This window comes from Peromyscus californicus, unplaced genomic scaffold (assembly GCF_007827085.1).
Source record: "Peromyscus californicus insignis strain IS unplaced genomic scaffold, ASM782708v3 Scaffold_10__1_contigs__length_136768540, whole genome shotgun sequence".
In the NCBI taxonomy this organism is placed as follows: domain Eukaryota; kingdom Metazoa; phylum Chordata; class Mammalia; order Rodentia; family Cricetidae; genus Peromyscus; species Peromyscus californicus.
This window is the reverse complement of record NW_026294391.1, coordinates 52166018-52189739: the sequence shown is the minus strand read 5'-3', so window position 1 is coordinate 52189739 and position 23722 is coordinate 52166018. Positions and strand designations below refer to the sequence as shown.

Sequence of the window (23722 nt, the reverse complement as noted above, 5' to 3'; positions counted from 1 at the left end):
TGGCATGGCTACACACCCTTCTTCAGAAGAAAATCTTTTTACCTTCTTGAAATACTTTGGCCTCTGTGGTCATTTATTTTTGAGAACTCAGACATATTCTTATAAGCTGTAGCTCAGTGGCAGATTGCTTTGCCTAGCACATGGCAGGCCCTAGGTTAAATACCAAGACACTGAAAAATAGTTTTCAATTCATTATATTCACACTATTATGCAAACATTACTATAACATTTTCTAGAAGTTTCATCAGTCTAATAAAAAAGTCTGCATATGTTGAACAATAATTTCTCATTTCCCACCTCCCTAGCCCTTGGTAAACCTCTAATCTACTTCCCATCTTTATGAATGCATGTACAGTAGGTATTACTTACAAAATGAATCAGATACGATAATGTCATTTTACATTTAGCTGTGCTTTTCAAGTCTGTCCATATTAAGGTGTATTCCAGAACTTCATTCCTTTACAGTTGAATAATAGTCTGATTTTGAAGTTGCACAAATTCTGTTTATCCATCCATGTACTGGTGCATACTTCTTTTGTTTTGATCTTTTGGCTATTGTGGATAACAATACTATGAATACTATAATGCAACTGTATGTTTTATTTCATGTTTACAATTATTTAGATGCATATATGTGAGATTTTTTGATTAATGGGTAACTCTTTTTAACTTTTTGAGGGACAACCAAACTTATCCACAGCAGCTGCACCATTTTACATTCCTTCCAACAATTTACAGCACTTCAAAGCACTACATACTTGCCAAAGCTTGCTCTTTTCCATGTTTCTAAAAAAGATGCTGGAAGGTATTCTGCATGCTACTAGAGGAAAAAGGTAAACACCAACCCAGCTACACACCCTGTGATCTACAATGATGAGCAGCCTGGAAGATAGGCTGGTGCAACAGTGGTACAGAAGTTGTGGGAGTAATCGACCACTATCTGATTGGAACTAAGGCCCACTCCATGAGACAGAACCCATGCCTGGCACTGCTAGGGTGGCCAAGAACCTGAGACTAAATAGGCCACTAACCTAGGGGGAAACCAAATACTATTGTTCTGCAAAGGAACATAGCAATAAAATGATTTCTAATGTCATTCTGCTACACTCATAGATCAGTGTCTTGCTTAGCTATCATCAGAGACGCTTCTTCCTGTAGTAGATGGGAACAAATACAGAAACCCCCTAGCTAGAGAATGTGCAGAGAGTGACCTTGGAACACTCAGTCCTAAATGGGATGTCTCCATTAATTCCCTGCCCTTGGGGCTCAAGGAACTCTGCAGAAGAGGTGGTGGAAAGATTTTAAGAGCCAGTGGGAATGGAAGACACCAAGGAAACAAAGCCTAAACACAACAGGAGTGATACAGCATGAATTCACAGAGACTGTGGCAGCATACACAGGGTCTGCACACTTCTAAGCCAGATGGGGTCTCCACACTGAAAGGGGAAGTGGACACAAGCCTCCTCCCTAACCCAGAAGCTATTTCCTACTGATAACTACTCACAAAGAAAAACTAGTTTTCTCCAACATACTCTCACTGGGCATAAAAACACACATATGCCGGGCGGTGGTGGCGCACGCCTTTAATCCCAGCACTCGGGAGGCAGAGCCAGGTGGATCTCTGTGAGTTCGAGGCCAGCCTGGGCTACCAAGTGAGTTCCAGGAAAGGCGCAAAGCTACACAGAGAAACCCTGTCCTGAAAAACAAAACAAAAAAAAAAAACACACACATATGGGTAAGGGTCATGCCCAGTAGATGGCCAACACAAAACAAACCCACTGGTATTTTTGGAGTGTTTTTGTTTGTTTGTTTTTTTGGTCTATTTTTTTTTGTTTCATAATTCTTTATTTGGGCCGTCTTCCTTCCTTCCTTCCTTCCTTCCTTCCTTCCTTCCTTCCTTCCTTCCTTCCTTCCTTCCTTCCTTCCTTCCTTTCTTCCTTCTTTCCTTTTTATTCTACTGGTCCTTTGCTTATATATTATGGTTTCAGACTTTTTTGTCTTTATGGTATCTTTCTGTGTCTGAATGTATATATCTATACATTTATATGTATATCTTGTGCTTCTTCTTTGGTAATTGTTTCCTGTTCATTTGTTTATTCTGTCCTATTTAGGTTTAATTTTTATTTTATCTTATTTTTATTTTATTTTAGATGCCTGTTTGTTTTTCTAATGAGAGAGATCAAGAAAGTGCGGATTTGGGTGGGCAAAGAGGTGGGGAGGATCTGGAAGGAGTTAGGGGATGGGAAAGTCAGGATATGTTGTATGAAAAATATCTATTTTCAATTTTAAAAAAGGCTATTCTAGTAAGTGTGGGATGCTATCTCATTGTAATTTGATTCAAATTTCCATTATTATTGTTAGTCTATAATTCACTGAGTTTAATTAATTCTGCCCATATATAGATGAGTATGAATACATCTACTGGAATATGGTCAACCTGCCAGGTATCACATTCCTAAAGGAAATTGATTCCTCTTCCTCCAGAATCACTCAAGTGTCAATAATTTCTCAGTCATGTCTGGGAGCTTGTGTGCATTTCTCATCATATATACCAGAATCTTGTACACATATTGTGCAGATGACCACGGCTGCTATCAGTTCATAAATGCAAAGGTATTGTTATGCCCAGAAAGCATTATTTTGCGTTAGTCCTCAAAAGCTTCTGGCTCTTATAACCTTTCTGATCTTATTTTCAAAATGTTTCCTGACCCTTGGGGATGGCAGTTGTGTGGAATAGTTGTTCCATTCATGGCTGAGCATTCCACAGATACTTGATCTCTGCATTTTGATCAGTTGAATATCTATATGAACTGTCATCCACTGCACAAAGACACTTCTCTAATGAGGGCTGAGAGTTGCACTAATCTATGTGCTTAGAGGTACGTATTTAGAAAGCTGTTTGATACTATGCCTATTTAGCAAAAAAACAAAGTAGGTTCATCACTGTGTCCTATGAGATCTCCAGTCAAGGTTCTGTATCAGATTGACAACAGCCAGCATATACATATATACATAAGTCCATAAAGTAACAGATTTCCATAATGATTTTCCAAGAATCCTTAGCATTTTAAAGGCATATCCATACTAATTTTCACAGTAGCTCTACAAGTTCACATGCCCACCAGCATTGTATAAATATTCTTTTTGTACACGTCCTTGATATCCTTCACCTTAAAACATTTTTCTGTTTATTTTCTTGTTAATATTGTTCTAAATGGGGTGGGATGTAATCACAGTGCTATTTCAATTTTGATTTCCTTGACAAATAAGGAAATGATGTTGGCAGGTGTTTGAAGGATCTGGTCACATTGCACTGGAAATCAGTATGTATGAATATTGATGCTCAGCCCACTTTCTCCTATTATTTAGTCTGGGACACCAGTACATGGGATGTTGGCATCTACATTCCATGTGGGTTTTCCCTCTTCAGTTAAACATCACTGGATACGCCTTCACAAACACACCAAAGATGTGTTTCTATAGTGATTATAAATCTAACATAGTTGACAATGAAGACTAAAAAAAACAGGTTCTTAATGTTTTTGTTACAGAGTTGTTTTTCACTTCCTCAGGTTTATTCACAGTCACTTTAATTTTAGAAGCTATTGTGACTAGGATATTTTTCCTGGTTTCTATTGTACCAAGTTTACTTTCTGTATATAAAAAGGTATTCATTCCTTTTGCATGTTGATTTTTGTATACTGCTACTTTGCTGAAATTGCTAAGCAGATTGCAGAATTCTGTAGCAGAGTATATAAGCTCTTCTTAGTATAAGGCTAGGATATATCATTTGCAAATAAAAATACCATGACTCTTTTCTTTCTCTCTGTATATTGTGTTTGTTTCATTCTCTTGTCTTAGAGATTTAGATAAGACTTGATGTGTACTGGCTAGTTTTATGTCAACTTGACACAAGCTAGAGTAAACTGAGAGAAGCCTCAGTTGAAGGAATGCCTCCATGAGACCCAGCTATAAGGAATTTTCTCAATTAGTGCTCAATGGGGGAGGGCCCAGCCCATTGTGGGTGGTACCATCCCGGGCAGTTAGTCCTGAGTTCTATAAGAAAGCAGACTGAGCAAGCCACGAGAAGCAAGCCAGTAAGCAGCATTCCTCCATGGCCTATGCATCAGGTCCTGCCTCCAGGGTCCTGCCTTGTTTGAGTTCCTGTCCTGACTTCCTGCAGTGATGAATAGCAATGTGGAAGTATAAGCCAAATAAACCCTTTCCTTTTCAAATTGATTTTGGTCATGGTGTTTTGTTGCAGCAACAGAAAACCTAACTAAGATTATCAAGCATTATATTAAATAATAGTTGTGAGTGGGCATCCTTGTCACAGTCTTGATTTTATCAATAACATTCTCATATTTCTTCATTTGGTGTCTGAGTCACTGTTCTTTTGCTGTGAAGAGACACCATGACCATGGCAACTCTTATAAAAGAAAGCATTTAATCATGGGTTTGCTTACAGTTTTAGACGGTTAGTCCATCATCATCATCATGGTAGAAAGCAGACAGGCATGATGCTGGAGTAGTAGCTGAGAGCTTAGCATTTTGATCTACAGGCAGCAAGTAGAGAGAGAGAGAGAGGATGAGAGACAGACAGAGACAGAGACGGAGACAGAGAGAGAAAGGGACTCTGGGCCTGGGCCTGGTATAGGCTTTTAAAACTTATAGCCCACCCTCAGTGACACACCTCCTTCATCAAGGCTACACGTACTCCAACAAGGCCACGGTTAGTAATCCTTCCTAAACAATTCACCAACTGGGGACTAAACATGCAAATATATGAGCCTATGGAGGCCATTTTCATTGAAACCACCACAGTTGGTTATAGGTTTATTATACACAGCCTTCAGTGTGTTCAAGCTTGGGTTCTGTTCCTAGTTTCTATAGGAACATAATCATGAAGCAATGTTAAACTTTTTCTTTTACTTATTGAAAACAGTTTTTTTCATATAATATATTCTGATTGTGATATCCCCTCACTCAATTTCTGGCAGTTCCTCTCCACCCACCCAAATCCACACTCTTTCTTTCTCTTACTCATCAGAACATAAACAAGCATCTAAAAATAATGATAAAATAATATAAGATAAAATGAAAACAAACAAACCAAAATAGGACAAAACAAACAGGAAAAAAAAGAGCCAAAAAAAGCACAAGTAACAAAAACAGATGCAAAGACACACACATAGAAATCCCATAAAAACACACCAGAAACTATAATATATATGCAAAAGACCTGAAGAGAAAAAGAAAAGAGAAGAATCTCCAGATAAAGCATTATGAAACAAGGCACCTCCAAAAATGCCATTGAGTTCATTGTGTTGGCCATCTACTGCTGGGTATGGGTTCTGTCCTTAAGAGTGCATTGTTTTACAAAGACCATTACTGTATTTATTGAAGTGATCATTTCTGTCCTTAAGTCTCTATTTGTGCAGTATAAACAAACAATGACTTGCATATTGTCTTAATTGTTTTCCTTGTTGATGTGATTAAGTTCCAGGTAAAAGTTGATTAAAGAAGGAAGGGTGTATTTTGGATAACAATATGAAGGTATTATTATATTATATTATATTATATTATATTATATTATATTATATTATATTATATTATATTATATTATATTATTATATCTATCATGATGAGAAAGTCAAGATGACAGATACTTAAAACAGCTGGTCACCTTATACCATCAAGGGGTGGTATGCACAACATATAATACATGCCTGTAACAAAATTATATATCTTAAATTGTGTGGTAGTTTGCATGAGAATACAATATTTTAATTCTTGATCCCTGGTTGGTGGAACTGTTTGGGAAGGATTAGGATGTGTGGCCTTGTTGGAGGGAGGTGTGTCACTGGCAGTGGTTTATGATGTTTCAAATCCCACACCATTCCAAGTTAGCTCTCTCTGTCTCTCTTTCTCTGCCTTGTGTTTCTGGATCAGGATATATGGTCTCAACTACTGCTCTAGTACCATGCCTGACTGCTTTCCTGTTGCCAGGCTCACCAACATGATGAAAATGGCCTCTAAACCTCGGGAACTGTGAGCCCAAATAAACTCTTTCTTTTATAATTTGCCTTGGTCATGGTATCTCTTCATAGCATTAGAAAAGTAACCAAGAGGTAGGTTGCCCCCCTAAACTTCTATACTATCCCAGCAGCACCTGACCTTACACCCTGAGTCACATGCCTTCCTACTTGCTGTGCCCCATTCTCCAACGGGGGAAGGGACTCCCTGTACTACCAGAGGTCAAGGAGACCGGGAGATGTCCAGGTAGGCTGCCCACCCACCAATCTCCCCACTCTCTTGGCCTCTGTCTACTCTATCCCGAGGCCTCCACTCTCCCAGTTCTGTTCTATCAGAGACCAGCCTGGGGCAGAGACTTCCACATCTACCAGAGACGAAGCAGACCAGGAGAAGCCCAGGTAGGTTGCCCACCCTCTAAACTTCCCCACTCCCTATCTTCATGTGCCCCCCTCCCCAAGGTATCACCAGTCCTGTGCCCTCTTAGTTGCCTTACCCAGCCTCTACTGGGGCAGAGACTTCATGCTCTACCACAGACCACACAGACTGGGAGAATCCTAAGATACACAGACCAGAAGACCAGAAAGAAAATAGAAACCAAGAAACAAAACACCCACCCAACAAAGACAAACTCAGAAATTCGTACCTAGACCTTTAATTACCCCAAACTCAGATGTCTAGAGGCCTCCATAAGAACACAAGAAACAACAGCCAAGGCAATATGTCACCACCAGAACCCAGCTATCCTTCTACAGCAAACTGACTATTCCAACACAACAGAAGCACAAGAAAAAATCCTTAACACCAACTTTATGCAGATTGTTGAGGTCCTAAAGGAGGAAATGAATAAATCCCTTAAAGAAATTCAGGAAAATACAAATAATTGGAGGAAACTAATAAGTCTCTTAAAGAAAGCCAAGGGAAAAAAATCAAACAGTTGAAGGAAGTGTATAAAATTGTTTAAGACCTGAAAATAGAAATAGAAGCAATAAAGAAAATACAAAGTCAGGGAATTTAGGAAATAAAAAAATCTAGGTATGCGAACAGGAACCACAGGCACAACCATCACTAACAGAATACAAGAGATGGAAGACAGAATCTTGGGCATTGAAGATATGATGGAAGATACATCTTTCGATCAAAGAAAATGTTAAAATCTAAAAAGTTCCACAAATCATCCAGGAAATCTGAGATACTATGAAATGACCAAACCTAAGAATAATAGGAATGGACAAAGGAGAAGATTCTCAGCTCAAAGGCCCAGAAAATATTTTCAACAAAATCATAGAAGAAAATTTTCCTAACTGAAAGAAGATGCCTATAAAAGTACAAGAAGCTTACAGAACACTAAATGGATGGGAGCAGAAAAAGAAGTCCCCTCACCACATAATAATAAAAAAAACTAAATATTCAGAATAAAGAAAGAATACTAAAAGGTGCAAGAGAAAATGAGCAAGTAACATATAAAGACAGACCTATTAGAACTACATTTCACTTCTCAATGGAGACTATAAAATGCAGAAGAACCTGGACAGATGTCCTGCAGCCTCTAAGAGACCACAGATTCCAGCCCAGACAACTGTGCCCAGCAAAACTTTCAACCATCATAGGAGAAAACAAGATGATCCATGACAAATCCAAATTTAAACACTATCTATCCACAAATTCAGCCCTAGAGAAGGTACTAGAAGGAAAACTCCACCCAAGGTGATTAACTACACCCACAAAAACACAGGCAATAAATAATCTCACACCACCAAAACCAAAAGAAAGGAAGCATACAACACACACACACACACACACACACACACACACACATACAATCACCACCACCACCACCACCACCACCACCACCACCACCACCACCACCCCCAATAAAACAGCAGGAATTAACAATCATTGGTCATTGATTGTGGTGATATTTTATTTGTGCTGAAATGTGGTGATATTTTATTTGTATGTTAATAAAGCTTGCCTGGAGATCAGGGGGAAAATGCCAGCTATCTAAAGTAAACAAGAGGTCAGGCAGCATATGCCCTTAATCCCTTAGCAGGTAGGATCTCTGTGTGTTCAAGGCCACACTAGGGAACAGAGACAAGTGTGGCAACACACGCCTTTAATTCCAGTACCAACCATTGAGACCTGGAGGTCTGTATTGACAGAAAGTGACAGCTGCATAGGAAGAGAAAGTGAGGTAGCTGGGTTAAGAGATGAGAGGGCAGAAAAGCAAGGCATATAAAGCCTGGGTAGACAGGAGGAAGTCGGCACATTGTTGGAAGCTGCAGAGTTGGTGAGGTAATGTTGGCTGGTGGCTTTCCCTATTTCCCTGATCTAAGGCTTATACCCCTATATTTGGCTCCATGTTTTTTTAAAAATATTTTTATTTTATAATTAATTTAATTTCACATATCAGCCATAGATTCCCCTGTCCTCCCTCCTCCCACCTCCCAACCTTCCCCCAATCCACCTGATTTCCACCTCCTCCAAGGCAAGGTCTCCCCTGGGGAGTCAGCCCAGCCTGGTAGATTCAATTGAGACAGGTCCAGTCCCTTCCTCCCTACACCAAGGCTGAGCAAAGTGTCTCAGCATAGGTCCTAGGTTCCAAAAAGCCAGCTCATGCACCAAGGACAGGTCCTGGTTCCACTGCCTGGGGGCCTCCTAAACAGTTCAAGCTAATCCACTGTCTTACTTATCCAGAGGGCCTGATCCAGTTGGGGGCTCCTCAGCTATTGGTTCACAGTTCATGTGTTTCCACTAGTTTGGCTATTTGTCCCTGTTTTTTTTTTTTTTTTCCAATCATGGTCTCAATATCTCTTGCTCATAGAATCCCTCCTCTCTCTCGCCGATTGGACTCCTGGAGCTCCACCTGGGGTTTGGCCATGGATCTCTGCATCTGCTTCCATCAGTCACTGGATGAGAGTTCTATCATGACAGCCAGGGTATTCAGCCATCTGATCACTAGAGTAGGTCAGCTCAGGCACCCTCTCGACCATTGCCAGTAGTCTATAGTGGAGGTATCTTTGTGGATTTCTGGGGACCTCTCTAGTACTCTGCTTCTTCCTATTCCCCTGGGGTCTTAATTTATCATGGCATCTCTTTCCTTGTTCCCTCATTCTGTTCCTGACCCAGCTGGGACCTCCCACTGGAGGGATAGCTCAGCCATTAAAGGCTAGGCTCACAACCAAAAATATAAGAGTTCAGCTCCGTGTTTTTTATTTAATAAGACCATTTAGACAATTTGTCTACAATTAATATCTCTCAATATCAATGGACTCAACTCCCCAACAAAAAGACACAGGCTAACAGAATGGATATGAAACAGGATCTATCCTCTGTTGCATAAAAGAAACCCACCTTAACATCTAAGATAGATCTTACCTCAGAGTAAAGAATTGGAAAAAAATTTCCAAGCAAATGGACCCAAGAAGCAAGCTGGTGTAGCCATTCTAATATCTAACAAAATAGACTTCAAACCAAAATTAATCAAAGAAAGAACTCACCAAGATGATACCTCAATTCTGAACATCCATGCTTCAAAGGCAAGGACACCTACATTTGTAAAAGAGACATTACTAAAGATTAAATCACACATTGAACCCCATACATTAATAGTGGGAGACTTCAATACTACACTCTCACCATTGGACATGCCATCCAAATAAAAAATAAACAGAGAAATAATGGAGCTGTCAGATGTTATGACTCAAATGGATCTAACAAATATCTATAGAACATTTTAACCAAACAAAAAAGTTCTTCACAGCACCTCATGGAACTTTCTTCAAAACTGACCACAACAAGTCTAAACAGATAGAAGAAAATTGAAATAACCCCCTGTATCCTACCAAACCACCACAGACTAAAGCTGGATTCCAGAAACAACAGAAAGTGTACAAACTCATGGAAACTGAACAACTCTCCACTGAAGGACTACTGGGTCAAGGAAGAAATAAAGAAATTGAAAACTTCCTAGAATTCAATGAAAATGAAGGCAAAACATACCCAAACTTATGGGACACAATGGAGTATTACTTAGCTGTTAAAAAATGACATCATGAAATTTGCAGGCAAATGGATGAAACTAGAAAAAATCATATTGAGTGAGGTAACCCATACCCAGAAAGACAAAAATAGTATATACTCACTTATAAGTGGATGTTAACTATAAAGGATAATCATTCTACAATCCACAGACCCAGAGAGGTTAAGTAACAAGGAGGGCTCAAGGGGAGATGAATGATTCTCCATGGGAAGGTAAAATAGGATATTGCAGGGGGACTGAGGGTGAGTAGGAATGGGAACAGGAACAATACCAGGTGGGGTGAAGATGGAGGGAGAGAGTACTTGGAAAGACAAATGGAATGGAGGTGGTTATTCAGGGGCAACGAGGAAACAGTGCAATGGAAACTCCCAGAAATCTATTAGGGTAACCCTAGCTAAGACTCCTAGAAATGGGGGATACAGAGGCTGAACTGTGCATGTCCTATAACCAGGTAAGATTTCCAGTGAAGGGACTGGGACATCAAGTCAGCCACAAACCCTTTGACCTACAGTTTGTCCTGTCAGCAAGATGTGATAGGGTAAGGGTGGCACAGAAATTGTGGGAGTGGCCAACCAATGACTGGTCCAGCTTGAGATCCATGCCACAAGGGGAACCCTACCCCAACACTACCTGGAAGACAGAAACCAAAGGTAAGATGGCCCAAAGACTTAGGATAGAACCAAAAACATGCCTGGCAAAAAAGTAAATAAAATGATTCCTGATGTTATTCTGCTATACCTGTGTAGAGGAGACTGGCATAGCACCATCAGAGAAGCTCCATCCAGCAATTGATAGGAGCAGATACAGAAACCCACAGCCAAACATTAGGCAGAACTCAGTGAACTTTGTGGAAGAATAGGAGGAAGGATTGTAGGAGCCAGAAAGGTAGTGGACACCACAAGAAAACCCATAGAAGCAACAAACCTGGACTCGGGCTCACTGAGACTGAACTGACAATCAAGGAGCCTGCATGGGTCTCACCTAGGTCCTCTGCATATATGTTATAGTTGTGTAGCTTGATGTTTTACGGGACTCCTAACAGAGGGAGTGGGGGCTGCCCCTGACACTTCCGCCTGCTTTTGGGACCCTTTCCTTTCTACTGGGTTGCATCGTCCAGCCTTAATATGAGGGTAAGTGCCTAGTCTTATTGCAACTTGATATGCCACATTTTGTTTTTATTCCTGGGAGGCCAGCCCTCTCCTGAAGGGAAAGGGAAGAGGAGTGGATGGGGAGGAGAGAAGGGAGGGGAAACTGTGGTCAGGATATAATATATGAGAATAAATTAATAAAAAAAGAAAAGTAACCAAAGCATAGTTCATTTTTTCAATATGTAAGTAAGGTTGAAAAATACATATGTAAACAAAAAAGAAAGAAAATTAATAAAATTAGAGACAAATAAGGGGACTTTAGCAATGATTCCAATTTAATTAAGAAAATAATGTTTTGAATTTTTATTCTCCCAAACTGAATGACCTAAAAGAAATAGATAAATATCTAAACACATGACTTATTGAAAATCATTCAAGAGGATATAAATAATTTAAACATATTTGTATCAATTAGTGAGATTGGAGTAGCAATGCAAATTTTCCCCATAGAGAAGCAGAATCCTATTAATGGCTGTTGGTAATGTAAATCTGTCTAGCTACCATGGTAATCAGTATAAATGATTCTAAAAAGAAAAAAATATTAAGGATTAAACTACTATATATTATTCAGATATACCTCTCTTTGGTAGGACTGAAAGACTCTAAGTTAACTTATCACATAGATACTTAATGTTTTTAATGCATTATTCACAATATACAGGAAATGAAACTAACCCAGATGTCTACTGGCAGATGAATGGATAAAGAGAATATGTTACCAAAAAAAGGACATGAAAGAAGAAAGATTTTTGCTTTTGCCTGCTTGCCCTCACTCTTGATGACAAGTTTGTCTATCCTGCTATTGAGGAATTACTTTGCTGGTATTGGAACCTACGTCTTTGGGATCTAACACAGTCTGATGATCAGTTGAGACATTCTGTCTCCTGAACTGAACAGCTACCAGATTATTGGCATTTCCACTCTTGGTCTTTCCACTGGGAGACCGCAGTTGTCCGACTAGCAGGATCAGAGCCTGTGAGCCACTCTAGCAAGTGCCCTTGTCATGCGTACATTCATTCATCCTACCAGATCTCTATCTCTAAAGATTTCTAATAACACTTGCCATTCATTTTTAACATGAATTTTTAAATTTCTTATCACCTGATGATTTTGTATTTGGTTTCATCCTGCTTTTCTAAGACCTTGAAGTGCATTTGCTTGAGCTCCCTCTAGCTTCTTTAACATATACACTCACAGATACAAACTTTTCTCAGAAATACCTAAGCAGATTCCCAAAGTTTCTGGTAAGTTGTGCTTCAATATTCGTTGGAGTATTGGAATCTTTGAACTTTTTCCTTCATTTCTTCAATGATATTCAACTGTCTTTCAATTGTGTATTGTTTATTTTCCAAGTATTTGTATATTTCCTGTAGTTGATCTTGATATCATAGTTTAATTATACTATGATAAGATACAAGAAATCGTTCTAAATCTCCTGTATTTGTTATTGAGAGAAATGTATATTCTGCATTTGTTGGATGTAATATTCTGCATCTATCTGTTAAATATGCTAAATCAGTTTGATATATTGTATAATTTAATTCTTAAATTTATTTTCTGGTTTTTAGTTCATACAACCCAATTCAAGCCATCACAAACGGTATTTGATCATTTGATCCCCAGTTAGTGGCACTGTCTGTGGAGGTTTAGGAGGTGTGACCTTGCTGGAGGAAGCTCATTACTGGGTGTGGGTTTTCAGTTATATAGCCTTTACCCAGATCTAGTTCTCTCATTCTCTCATGAGTTTTCAGTTATATAGGCTTTACCCAGTTCTAGTTCTTTTTTCTTTCTTTCTTTCTTTCTTTCTTTCTTTCTTTCTTTCTTTCTTTCTTTCTTTCTTTCTTTCTTTCTTTCTTTCTTTCTTTCTTTCTTTCTTTTTCCTTCCTTCCTTCCTTCCTTCCTTCCTTCCCTCTCTCCTTTCTCTCTCTCTCTCTCTCTCTCTCTCTCTCTCTCTCTCTCTCTCTCTCTCTCTCTCCCCCCCCTCCCTCCCTCCCTCCTTCCCTCCCTCCCTCTGTTTTGTACTTGTGCTTGCGGACATGATTTCTCAGGTCCCTGCTCCTGTTGCCATGCTTTGCTTGCTGCTGGGCCTCCCATTTTCACAGTGGAATGATAAGCCCAAAATAACCCATCTATAAGTTACTTTTGATCATAACATTTTATCACATTAACAGAAAAGTTAACTAATTGTCTCAGTTAGGGTTACTGTTGCTGCAATGAAACACCATGACCAAAGCAAAAGCACAACTTTGGCCACCTCTGGAATACAGCTTCTGCATGCTGACTGAGGAAACACTTCCCAGAAGACTTCACCTCAAGGAAGCTGGTCTCTTCTTAATCACAGCTGATTCTTCAGCCCCAGCTGACCAGCAAAGGTTTTTACTTTAGTGGTTCTGATTCATTGTTAATCGCAGACAATTATTCAGGTTCAGCTAATGAAATACCACAGATTTTTCACACAAAATACCCAGTAGAGTCTTTGCTTTCTTCTGACATTTTACAAGCCAGGCCTCCATCATCTGCTCTGCTCTCAACATTCTTATCGTCCAAGTTCCTACAAAAGAGCCCACTGAGTTCTGAACACTCAAATGAGTTTTCTAGCCCACGGTTCCAAAGTCATTCTACAATCTTCCCCCAAACAACATGGTCAGGTCTATTACAGCAATGCCCCACTACCCTGGAACCAACTTCCACCTTAGTTAGGGTTTCTATTGCTGCAATGAAACACCATGACCAAAAAGAAAGTCGAGGGAAAGGGGGTTTATTTGGCTTAAACTTCTACATTGTAGTCTATCATTGAAGGAAGCCTATAGGAACTCAAACAGGGCAGGAATCTGGAAGCAAGAGGTGATGCAGAGGCCATGGAGGGGTGCTGCTTACTGACTTATTCTCCATGGCTTGCTTAGCCTGCTTTCTTATAGAACCCAGGAACACTTTCCCAAGGATTACACCACCCACAATGGGCTGGGCTCTCCCACATCAATCACAAATTAAGAAAATACCCTACAGGTTTTCCTACAGCCTCATCTTATGGAGGCATTTTCCCAGTTGAGGCTCCCTCCTCTGATGACTTTAGCTTGTGTCAAATTGATATGAAAGTGGCCATCACCCAGGGAAACAATTTCTAGATTAAATACCACATGCTAGCAACTAAAAACCCAGTGTCAGGAATGGATTACTTCTTTTTGAGTTGTTGGCCAATGGGGTTCAAAAGAGGCACTGCAAATATAATAGTACTCCACAGACTCTTATTCTCTGTACACTGACTAACTGTGGGTCTTTTAAATTGCCATCTCCTACTAGAAGAAGCTTCTCTTATGAAGGCTGGGAGATGCACTAGTCTATGGGTATAGCAACAAGTCATTAGTCATTTTAATTCTATATTCATTTAGCAGGATAATACTAGTTGGTTCTTCCCACAGAGCCTATGAACTATCTACTCACAGGTTCTTGGTTACAATAATGATGCAAGGTAAGGTTTGCATCTTGCGGAGCAGGTCTTAAATCCAAACACAAAGTAGTTGTTTATTTTCACAACATGCTACTATTGCATCAGTGGGCGTATCTTGCCATGACAGTCGTTGTAGGTCACAGGGTTTTCAAATAGATAAATTTGATGATTTCTTTTCTTTTCTAGTAGCATACATAGCACTTTCTAGCACTATGAAAGACAGACAGTAGGGATGAAACTTCCAGGTCAGTACCAGCTCCATTTCTTCAGATTTTTATGGCTCAAGCGTGTAGGGTATTCAGCAACAGGGCCTTATCGTTAACTTCTAGATGGTAAACAAGAGCAACTGCTGAAAACTCCATCCTGCAAAGAATGTAGCAAGAACTCCAAAATATTTACCACAAAATAAATAAATATTTATCTAAATCATATTTAAATATATTTCACATATCGAAGAGAAATATGTATTTCTGTATAATATATATGCCAACAGAATGGAGGCTTAATAGGAACAAAGATTTTGTTCTGCTCATTGCTCTGTACCTACTTTTTTTAGTGCTTGCATAGTAAGCACTGAATATACACCTGGTATAGTAAGGTTTTCCTCTGTGCAAACTATCCTACCCATTGACTATCCTGCTCTTCCTTATTTCAGAAGTTACAAAGTAGTACGACATATTCAAATATTTTAGTTTCAATAATGTTTGTGGAGTTACAATGTTAGAAACAAGCTAGTTGACTGTCATTGAGGAAATTAATAAATAAAATATGTGGCAATACATTATGATAAAAATATCCATTATATTCTAAGAGACTAGAACTTTTGCTGGACAGCTAGAGTCAGTAATAAAACTTGAGGTCACATAAGATTTAAAATTGCTCTCCTACTGCCTACTTACCCTGTTTGTTTAACCTTCATTTAAGGGAGCAAGTGGAACAACCAATTTTACTTGCCTTGATTTCTCATGCAATGAACTTTTACAACATAATCTAATGCATAGCTGTGATCTGAAGATATGTACTTTTCCATGCCCTTGACCCAGAAAGCAATGCAAGTGTTTTCATATGTGTGTTATAATAATAAAAGCTGGAATGAGAAGATATAGGTTGAAAGCAACCTTATAAAATGAATATCTGCCATAAACACTGAAGACAACATTCAGCTATTGTGTGATAAATAATAATGTTTGCAATGCTATTTGTGAACTGGGTGCACTGGTGTCAGTGGCTTCCTTCCTCGGAAAACAAAGATTTCTGTAAAGTATCAATTTCTTCCTCCAGGCAATGTTTTCTGTGATGCTCAATAAACAAGAGTACAAAGTCCTTTGTTAGGGATACAAACACAAAGACACACAGACACAGTGACAGATTCCAAAGACAGCATTCAAACTGGCACAGATTCGGTCTCATACAACAGACAAGGAATGATGAAAGACACAAGGAAAGAGAAGTTGAGAATTCAAATCTGGGTTTGCTTTTAGTTAAATTACTCCAAGGGGAAGTGCTTTTTTAAACATTATGTTTTTAACGGAAATAGACTTACACCACTTTGCCTCTTCCCTTCCCTCCAGCCCCTCCCAGCTATCCTCCATTAAACCCTTCTAGTGGCTCCCCACTCTTAAGTTTATGGGATGATAGCACCTTTTACTTTTATTCTAATTATTGTCTATTGATTGTCTATTGTCTATTGATATTGTCATTGTTCTATTCTTGTTTATGTGGCCATTTCTAGGAGAGACTGTTTCACAGCAGACATTTGGTACTCTGGCTCTTACAATTTTTCTGCCTCCTCTTCTGTGATGTTCCCTGAGTAACAGATACAGGAGCTGTGATGTAGATGCATCCATTAGGGCTGGGTTCCACACAGTCTGTTGACCTCTTCCATTGTGTCTAGTTGTGCTTTTCTATAATGGTCTTCATTTGCTGGAAAGAGAGGGTTCGTTGATGAGGGGCGGTAGCTACACTTACTTGTGGATATAAGGATAAGATTTAGAAAGTAGTGACACATTATGCTGCTCTAGCAATGCGGCAATAGTAGATTCTTTCCTAAGATCCATGACCTCACTAGTCCTAGGAAGCTGTGGATTGCCACTGACGTGTGATTGCCACTTCTTGCACCTTTATGCCTATCGTGCCAGGTTTGTGATTGTCATGGTTCACAGGTGTTGCTGCTGGGTAGGACTGTTTAACAGCTTCCCTCCCTTCACAGCTTGGATAATACTTTCTGGAACCATGGAAGCTAGATTTTGGGAAAGAGGCTTTTATGTCAGATCTAGCTCAAGCATCTGAGTCCCGTGTCCTAAGTGTGTGGTGTCTTCAGCAATATACCCCTAAACTCCTGACCAACAACAATGGGCTACATCAGGAGTCTCTGTTGTTTTGGGAGTCACTTGGACTACCCTGACCAACTATTTGAAAGGAGGTTTCTGGTGCCGGATACTGGGGTCTTTTGCCAGCTATACAGCTGATTGAGGATTAATATCCAAAATATGCAAAGAACTCAAAAGCAAAGAATCAAGAAAACAAATGATCCAATTAAAAAGTTGCCTAGGGATTTAAAATGAGAGCTCTCAATAGAAGACAGGAAAGTGGCTAAGAATACTTTAAAAAGTGTTCATCATCTTTAGCAATTATGGAAATGAAAATTAAACAACTTTGTGATTTCATCTCACCCCAGTCAGAATAGCTAAGATCAACAAAACTACCAATAACAAATGCTGGAGAGGTTGTGCTGAAAGAGGAATGTTTATTCCCTATTGGTAAGAATGCAAATTAGTGCAGTTACTCTGGAAATCAGTGTGGAGAATTCTCAAAAGCTAAAAATAAATCTACCATATGACCCAGCTATACCACTCCTTGGCATATGCTTGAAGGACTTCACATCCTACTCAACAGATACTTGCTCAGTAATGTTCACAGCTGCTATATTTACAATAGCCAGGAAATTAAAGCAACCTAAATGCCCTTCAACAGAAAACGGATAATGAAAATGTGGTACGTATACACAATGGAGTAGTACTCAGCTGTAAAGAACAATGAAATCATGAAATTCATAGGTAATTGGATGAACCTGAAAAGGATTATACTGAATGAGGTAACCCAGGCCCAGAAAAAAGGAAGGAAGGAAGGAAGGAAGGAAGGAAGGAAGGAAGGAAGAAAGAAAGAAAGGAAAGAAAGAAGAAAGACAGACTCCAAATCTTCAAATGTGAGTATACAACATGGAATAACCACAGAAACCAAGAAAGTATAAAGTATAAAGAAACCATATTAGGAGGTGGGATGGGAGGAGAATAGCAGGACACAGATTATATGAAGTGGGAGATGGGATAGGAAAAAAAATAATACCAGAGTTGTTTGATAAAGACTCAAAGAATCATATATTATATTACCTGAAATCATACAATTACATACAAGGGGTGTGTGTGTGTGTGTGTGTGTGTGTGTGTGTGTGTGTGTGTCCAAGCCACTTGGATTGTCAATACTCCGGATAAGAAATATAGCGTAACAAAACCCCCAGTACCAGACATGGCAAGTTCTCTTAATTTTGTTTTCTTAATGCAATACCAACACAGTATTGGGTATTCTGGGTTCATCACTAATGCATTCAAACTGATGCATAAAGTACAGTAGACATATTTTATGGGCTGCATTAGTGTCTTTCCCTTTCCCCTTTTATTCATAAAGGACATGCTCCAACCTCTCCATTGGCTTCCTAAAGCTATAGATGATATCTACTCTAAGGACTAAAAATATGTACAGTGACCATGACTTTTGCTATTTGAGGTTCAACTGCAAAACTAACATGGATTTATTTTTCCTTCTTTATAATTTCATGAATGGAAGATTTATTTTTTGTGAATTCAGGAACTCTTTATCTTTTCATTTATAGGAAGCACTTTTAGCACATCTGAATGTACAGCATCATTAATCTTGTGTTTTGGAGATATTAAGAAAAGTAAGGGTTATTTAAATGCAAGCACTGCAAATCTGTGACAGTTGATTTCATGGTCTATACAGCTACTACGTGGACAACACATGTCCATTGTATTCAGTATATATACATTACACAAAAGGGTTATTCAGGACTGAGTGGGACAGAATAGAATGGCATAATATTTCACCAGGTTGCTCATAATAGTAATAGTGGCCTGCAATTTAAAGCTTAAATTTGTTTATTTATGTAATTTCTCATTTAATGTTTTCAGCTGTGGCTGACAGCGGAAGGAAAGTAAAATCAAGTACTACGGATAACTAATTGACTTAGTATCAAGTAAAACAATGAACTACATATAGTCCAAGAGACATGGATAGATATTATAAGACATAATGAACAAATAAAAAGAATAATTATTCTACTATGTCATTTATTATTAATTAAAATGTGCACACAGGAAAAATTAAGGTATAATAATTTATACTTAGGGAGGGAGAGATGGCGCAGCAGTTAAGGGCACTCATTACTATTCTATACGACCCTGGTTTAATACCCAGCACTCACATGGCAGCTCACAACCATCTGTAACTCCAGTCTCTGGGGATCCAACGCCTGCTTCTGGCCTCCTTAGGGACTGCATGCACATGGTAGATAGACATACATGCAGGGAAAACACATACACACTTATAAATAATAAATGAATAAATTTAAAAAAGAATTTATACTTAAATGAGAATTTAAAGATTTCAATCAGGGTTGGGTAAGAAAGAATGGATATAAAGGCAAATAAATAATAAAAAAGGGATGGATCTTACAGAGACCAATGATGAAAATGTACCATGAATTAATTATGAATAAGTATGGCTGGACTATGCTGTTATTTATTAAATTATAAAATATTTATAGATTAATATTTTCCAGCCACAATGCTACATGTTAAAGCTATAAAACAGACATAGCCAATATTCCCATAGAACTTATTTTTAATTGCAAAAAAAGACATTAATGAAATGATGCTAGAAATAATTATACATGTGTAATTACAAGCTTTAATACTAATGGTTTTAAGTTTTTGTAATAATTGGTATTGGAGATTCAGCTCTGTAATTTACTAGCTATGTGTCTTTGAGCAATTCACTTAACCTTTGTGGCTTAGTTTATCTATCTGTAAGACGGGACTAGTACCACCTAAGTTACAGTGTTTTGAGAATTAAATATGGTGGAGTACATAAAACATTTAGCAAAATTCCTGTAACATAGTAACTGCACAATAAATGGAAACCATTATTTTTGCTATTAGTATCCATAATGATGTTCTTTAACCTGTCATTTAAACTTACTAACTTTTAAGCAACAACTCAACATTTTTGGTTTCATCTTTTCCTTGCAAGTAGTAGATATAATAAGATAAAGTAGAAGCAGGTAGAATGCAAGAACAGCTATGAAAGAAAAGAGACACCTGAATAGGTGGATAATGCATGTTAATAATGAAAATCCTATTGAAAAAAAGAATCAAAACATATTTGGTATATTCTGAGTGTAAGATTCTATATGAATTCATCAAAAACTATTAAAATGCTTTTATTACATAGAATGTAAAACTCCATTTCCTAGAATACATAACTGCATGGAATTATTCTTCAATAAGGTTAAAAGATAATTATTGATGTAGTTTTTAAAACTAAAAGATGAATAGTGATGTGTTGTGGAATATTAGTTTAAGATGTGTTACATTCATTTATGCTGTGCATTATCTGCATAATGATGCAAATATGTATTGCATTCTTTTATGTTTTATTCAATCACAATGAAGAACAAAATTAAGTCATTTTAAGGAAAATGATGAAACTGGAGATCATGTTAAGCACAATTACATAGTTTCATAAAACCAAATATTACATGTTTTCTCTCATATGTGAAATTTACTGTGGAGGATATGAACATAAAGGAGCAATGCTAAGTATATGATAGAATAAAGGGAAGTGGAGGATAAGAAAAGATAACGGAGGATGAATATAAGCAAAGTATATTATATGCAGGTATGGAATGTCATAATGAAATCCATTGCTTTATAAAATTAATATATACTAATAACAAAAGAAGGAGGAAGTGTCCCTTCCTCAATAAGATTAATTACTTCAAATGTGATCTTGATTCCATACCTTTAAAATTGTTTTTTCACAATAATTTATTCCCTCTAAGATCTTTCAGTTTTCTTCCTCAAATGGCTTCCTCCCCCCCATCTTATCTTCCCCATTAAAAAATGTACTAGGATTGGGTACAGGTGGATCAAGATGGAGAAATAAGAACTGCCTCAGTTGTTTTCCCACAAAAATTTCAAGTTCAACATTCATCCATGCATTAAAATACATTAATAGAAGCCAAGTAAAAGAGAGATCATTGTGGTTTCTTTAGCATCATAAGTAACAAAGCTCCCAGTGGGTAAGAAAAGACATAATTGCACTGCCCATGTGCTACTCCCTGAATTCCACACAGAGGAGTGTAGACACCCCACTCACTTGGGTACAGGAGAGGGAAGTAAGTGTAGACCTTTGACTTGGATCTCAGTACCAGGTATATCATGGTTAAACCCATTACTGAGGAAGAAATTCCACAGATTGAACCTCTAGATCTATGATCTAGAAAACTATTTTCATGATGGAAAATAATGTGTTGCAGTTCATAATATGGTGAAATATGGTGTGGGCCTATGATGTAACTTAGTACTATAGTGGTCTCACAGCTTCAGTGTGACCAAGCTTTGCCTCAATCTTGGGCTTCTTTCTCCATTCCTCCTCTAACCCTGGGCATGGACACTATCTTCTTGGAGAAAGGAGAGGAAAATAAGCATAGGAATTTGCTTTGCAACAATCAGATACAGTCCAAATAAGTTTATCCCAACAGATACTGTAATAATGTAGTTATAAAAATGAAAGAAAAAAATTGGGAAACCAGCAAGAAAAAAAGGACCGTTTATAACAACATAGTTGAAACCCAAAGGGAGGAATCCTTCCAGCATATTTGAATACTATATCTAATATTCTTTTCCATTCATATCCGTGTTTCTTGAAAGACTAATAGTTTCTATTTTCTTACCTATTATTCATGTTTCAAATGAATGCGTTCTGGCTTTCCTTTCCATAATGTATGTAACAACAACCTTGCAAAAATCAACAATGGTCTCCTAACTTCCACGTGTGATAATCGCCACTAGAGAGCCTCTTACTTGTCTTCTTTCATGGACACCTCTTTATAGCAACAACTGTGGATGTAGCTATTCAAGTTCCCATTCTACTCCTGACTAGTTTCTTTTCAGTCACCTTTAAGGGGTCTTCTTCTTCCACCCATGTTTTAAATCTTACATTTATTTATTTATTTATTTATTTGTTTGTTTGTTTATCTGCATGTGAATGTATACATCTGTGTATATTTGTGAGGGTATGTAAAATTATGTATGTTGGGGGAGGCATCATATCCTTTGGAGCTGGATTTTACAAAAACAATAGTAATAATAAGTTTTACAAATTTATTGCACGCTGGTAACTCTCATTTCTCACCTCCCTACCACTTCTGTACATCCTCTCCACTCCTCACAAATCTTTCATGCTCATGTTTATTCATTTTGTTTTTTGTAATCCACCAAGATTTTCCAGGGATAACTGTGAAGCTATGTGTTTGGATCTATCCAGTGGAACCTAGAAGGCTCAGCAGAGGGTTAATATTTTGTAGAGTTCCTCTCTGACTTTTGTTCTTCCATGCTAGAACTATCTTGGTCCCTCCAGCTCTAATCTCTATTATCAGAAGCCCTAATTCACCCCTATAGCTTCCAATCTTACTTCTAGGCTACCAATTCTCAAATGTACATAACATCTATGTTGCTGATTAGTCAATAAATAAAACACTGATTGGCCATTGGCTAGGCAGGAAGTGTAGGCCGGACAAGGAGGAGAATAAAGCTGGGAAGTGGAAGGCTGAGTCAGAGAGACACTGCCAGCTGCCACGATGACAAACAGCATGTGAAGATACCGGTAAGCCACGAGCCATGTGGCAAGGTATAGATGAATGGAAATGGATTAATTTAAGCTGTAAGAACAGTTAGCAAGAAGCCTGCCACGGCCATACAGTTTGTAACCAATATAAGTCTCTGTGTTTACTTGGTTGGGTCTGAGCGGCTGTGGGACTGGCAGGTGAGAGAGATTTGTCCTGACTGTGGGCCAGGCAGGAAAACTCTAGCAACACATCTACTTAGTATTCTCTGAAACTTATATTAATATATCAAATTTATGTAAAATACCTGAGAAAGATTGGGTGGAAGCTAAGCTTTTATAGTTCAAACCCCCGCAAATCTCTTGTTAGTGAATATTTCTAACATAACTACAAAACTGATCCTTTTACCATCCTTAATGTATTTTGTTAGGCTTATTTCCCTATGTTTTGTCATACTCTTTCTTCCTAGACTACTTTGCCACTTCCTAGATAAGTGCTTCTTAACTTTAATGTGCATTCTAATCAAATGGATATTTTGGTAAAATATACCCTTGGTAACTGTAGGGTTGAGTCTAAGAATCTACTTTTCTCCCTTCCTTTTTCTGGTCCTGGGCATAAAATGTAGGTGCTGGTAGCTACTAAGCAAATACTCTGTATCTCTAACATATTTATTTTGACAAAGGGCCTCCAAAATTGCCCAAGATAGCCTTGGATGTGTTTCTGATATGGCTTTTTCTCATTGCCTTTCTAATGACTACACTTGTGGTTCTCTAGGTTGCTATTTTCTTTCTGTGATTCTTTAGTTTCGAAATAATTGTTAAAGGTTATGTCAAGGAAAAATGAGCAAGCAACACAAGCAATTCAGAAGGGATACTATAAATGGATACTTAGCATTTGAAATATATTCAGTTTTTAGAAATTGTGTGTGTGTGTGTGTGTGTGTGTGTGTGTGTGTGTGTGTGTGTGTGTGTGTTGACAGGAATGTAAATTCCTGGTACTTTTGAAAAGCAATTAAACAAAAGATATAATAAACATAAACCCATTCCTGTGAAACTACTCTTAAAAGTTCAAAATTCAAAGATTAATGCCAAAACCAAATGTTTGACTGTATATTTTTAAATAGGGTCTGA

At 38.1% G+C, this 23722-nt stretch overlaps 1 protein-coding gene across 14 annotated transcripts in view; it reads right to left on the bottom strand.

The window, feature by feature from the left end:
- Zc3h12b (zinc finger CCCH-type containing 12B) overlaps positions 1 to 23722 on the bottom strand; it is a 216968-nt gene that overhangs the window by 110352 nt on the left and 82894 nt on the right. For 3 of the 14 annotated variants that reach the window (XM_052733051.1, XM_052733007.1, XM_052733060.1), the window contains exon 4: positions 4467 to 4556. The exons of 6 other annotated variants lie outside the window; for them this stretch is intronic. The gene's annotated coding sequence lies outside the window, so the exon portion shown is untranslated. Of the gene's footprint in view, positions 1 to 4466; positions 4557 to 9533; positions 9583 to 16446; positions 16595 to 23722 lie in introns of all 14 variants that reach the window. 5 more of the 14 variants (XM_052733026.1, XM_052733066.1, XM_052733046.1 and 2 more) reach the window with 4 other exon arrangements.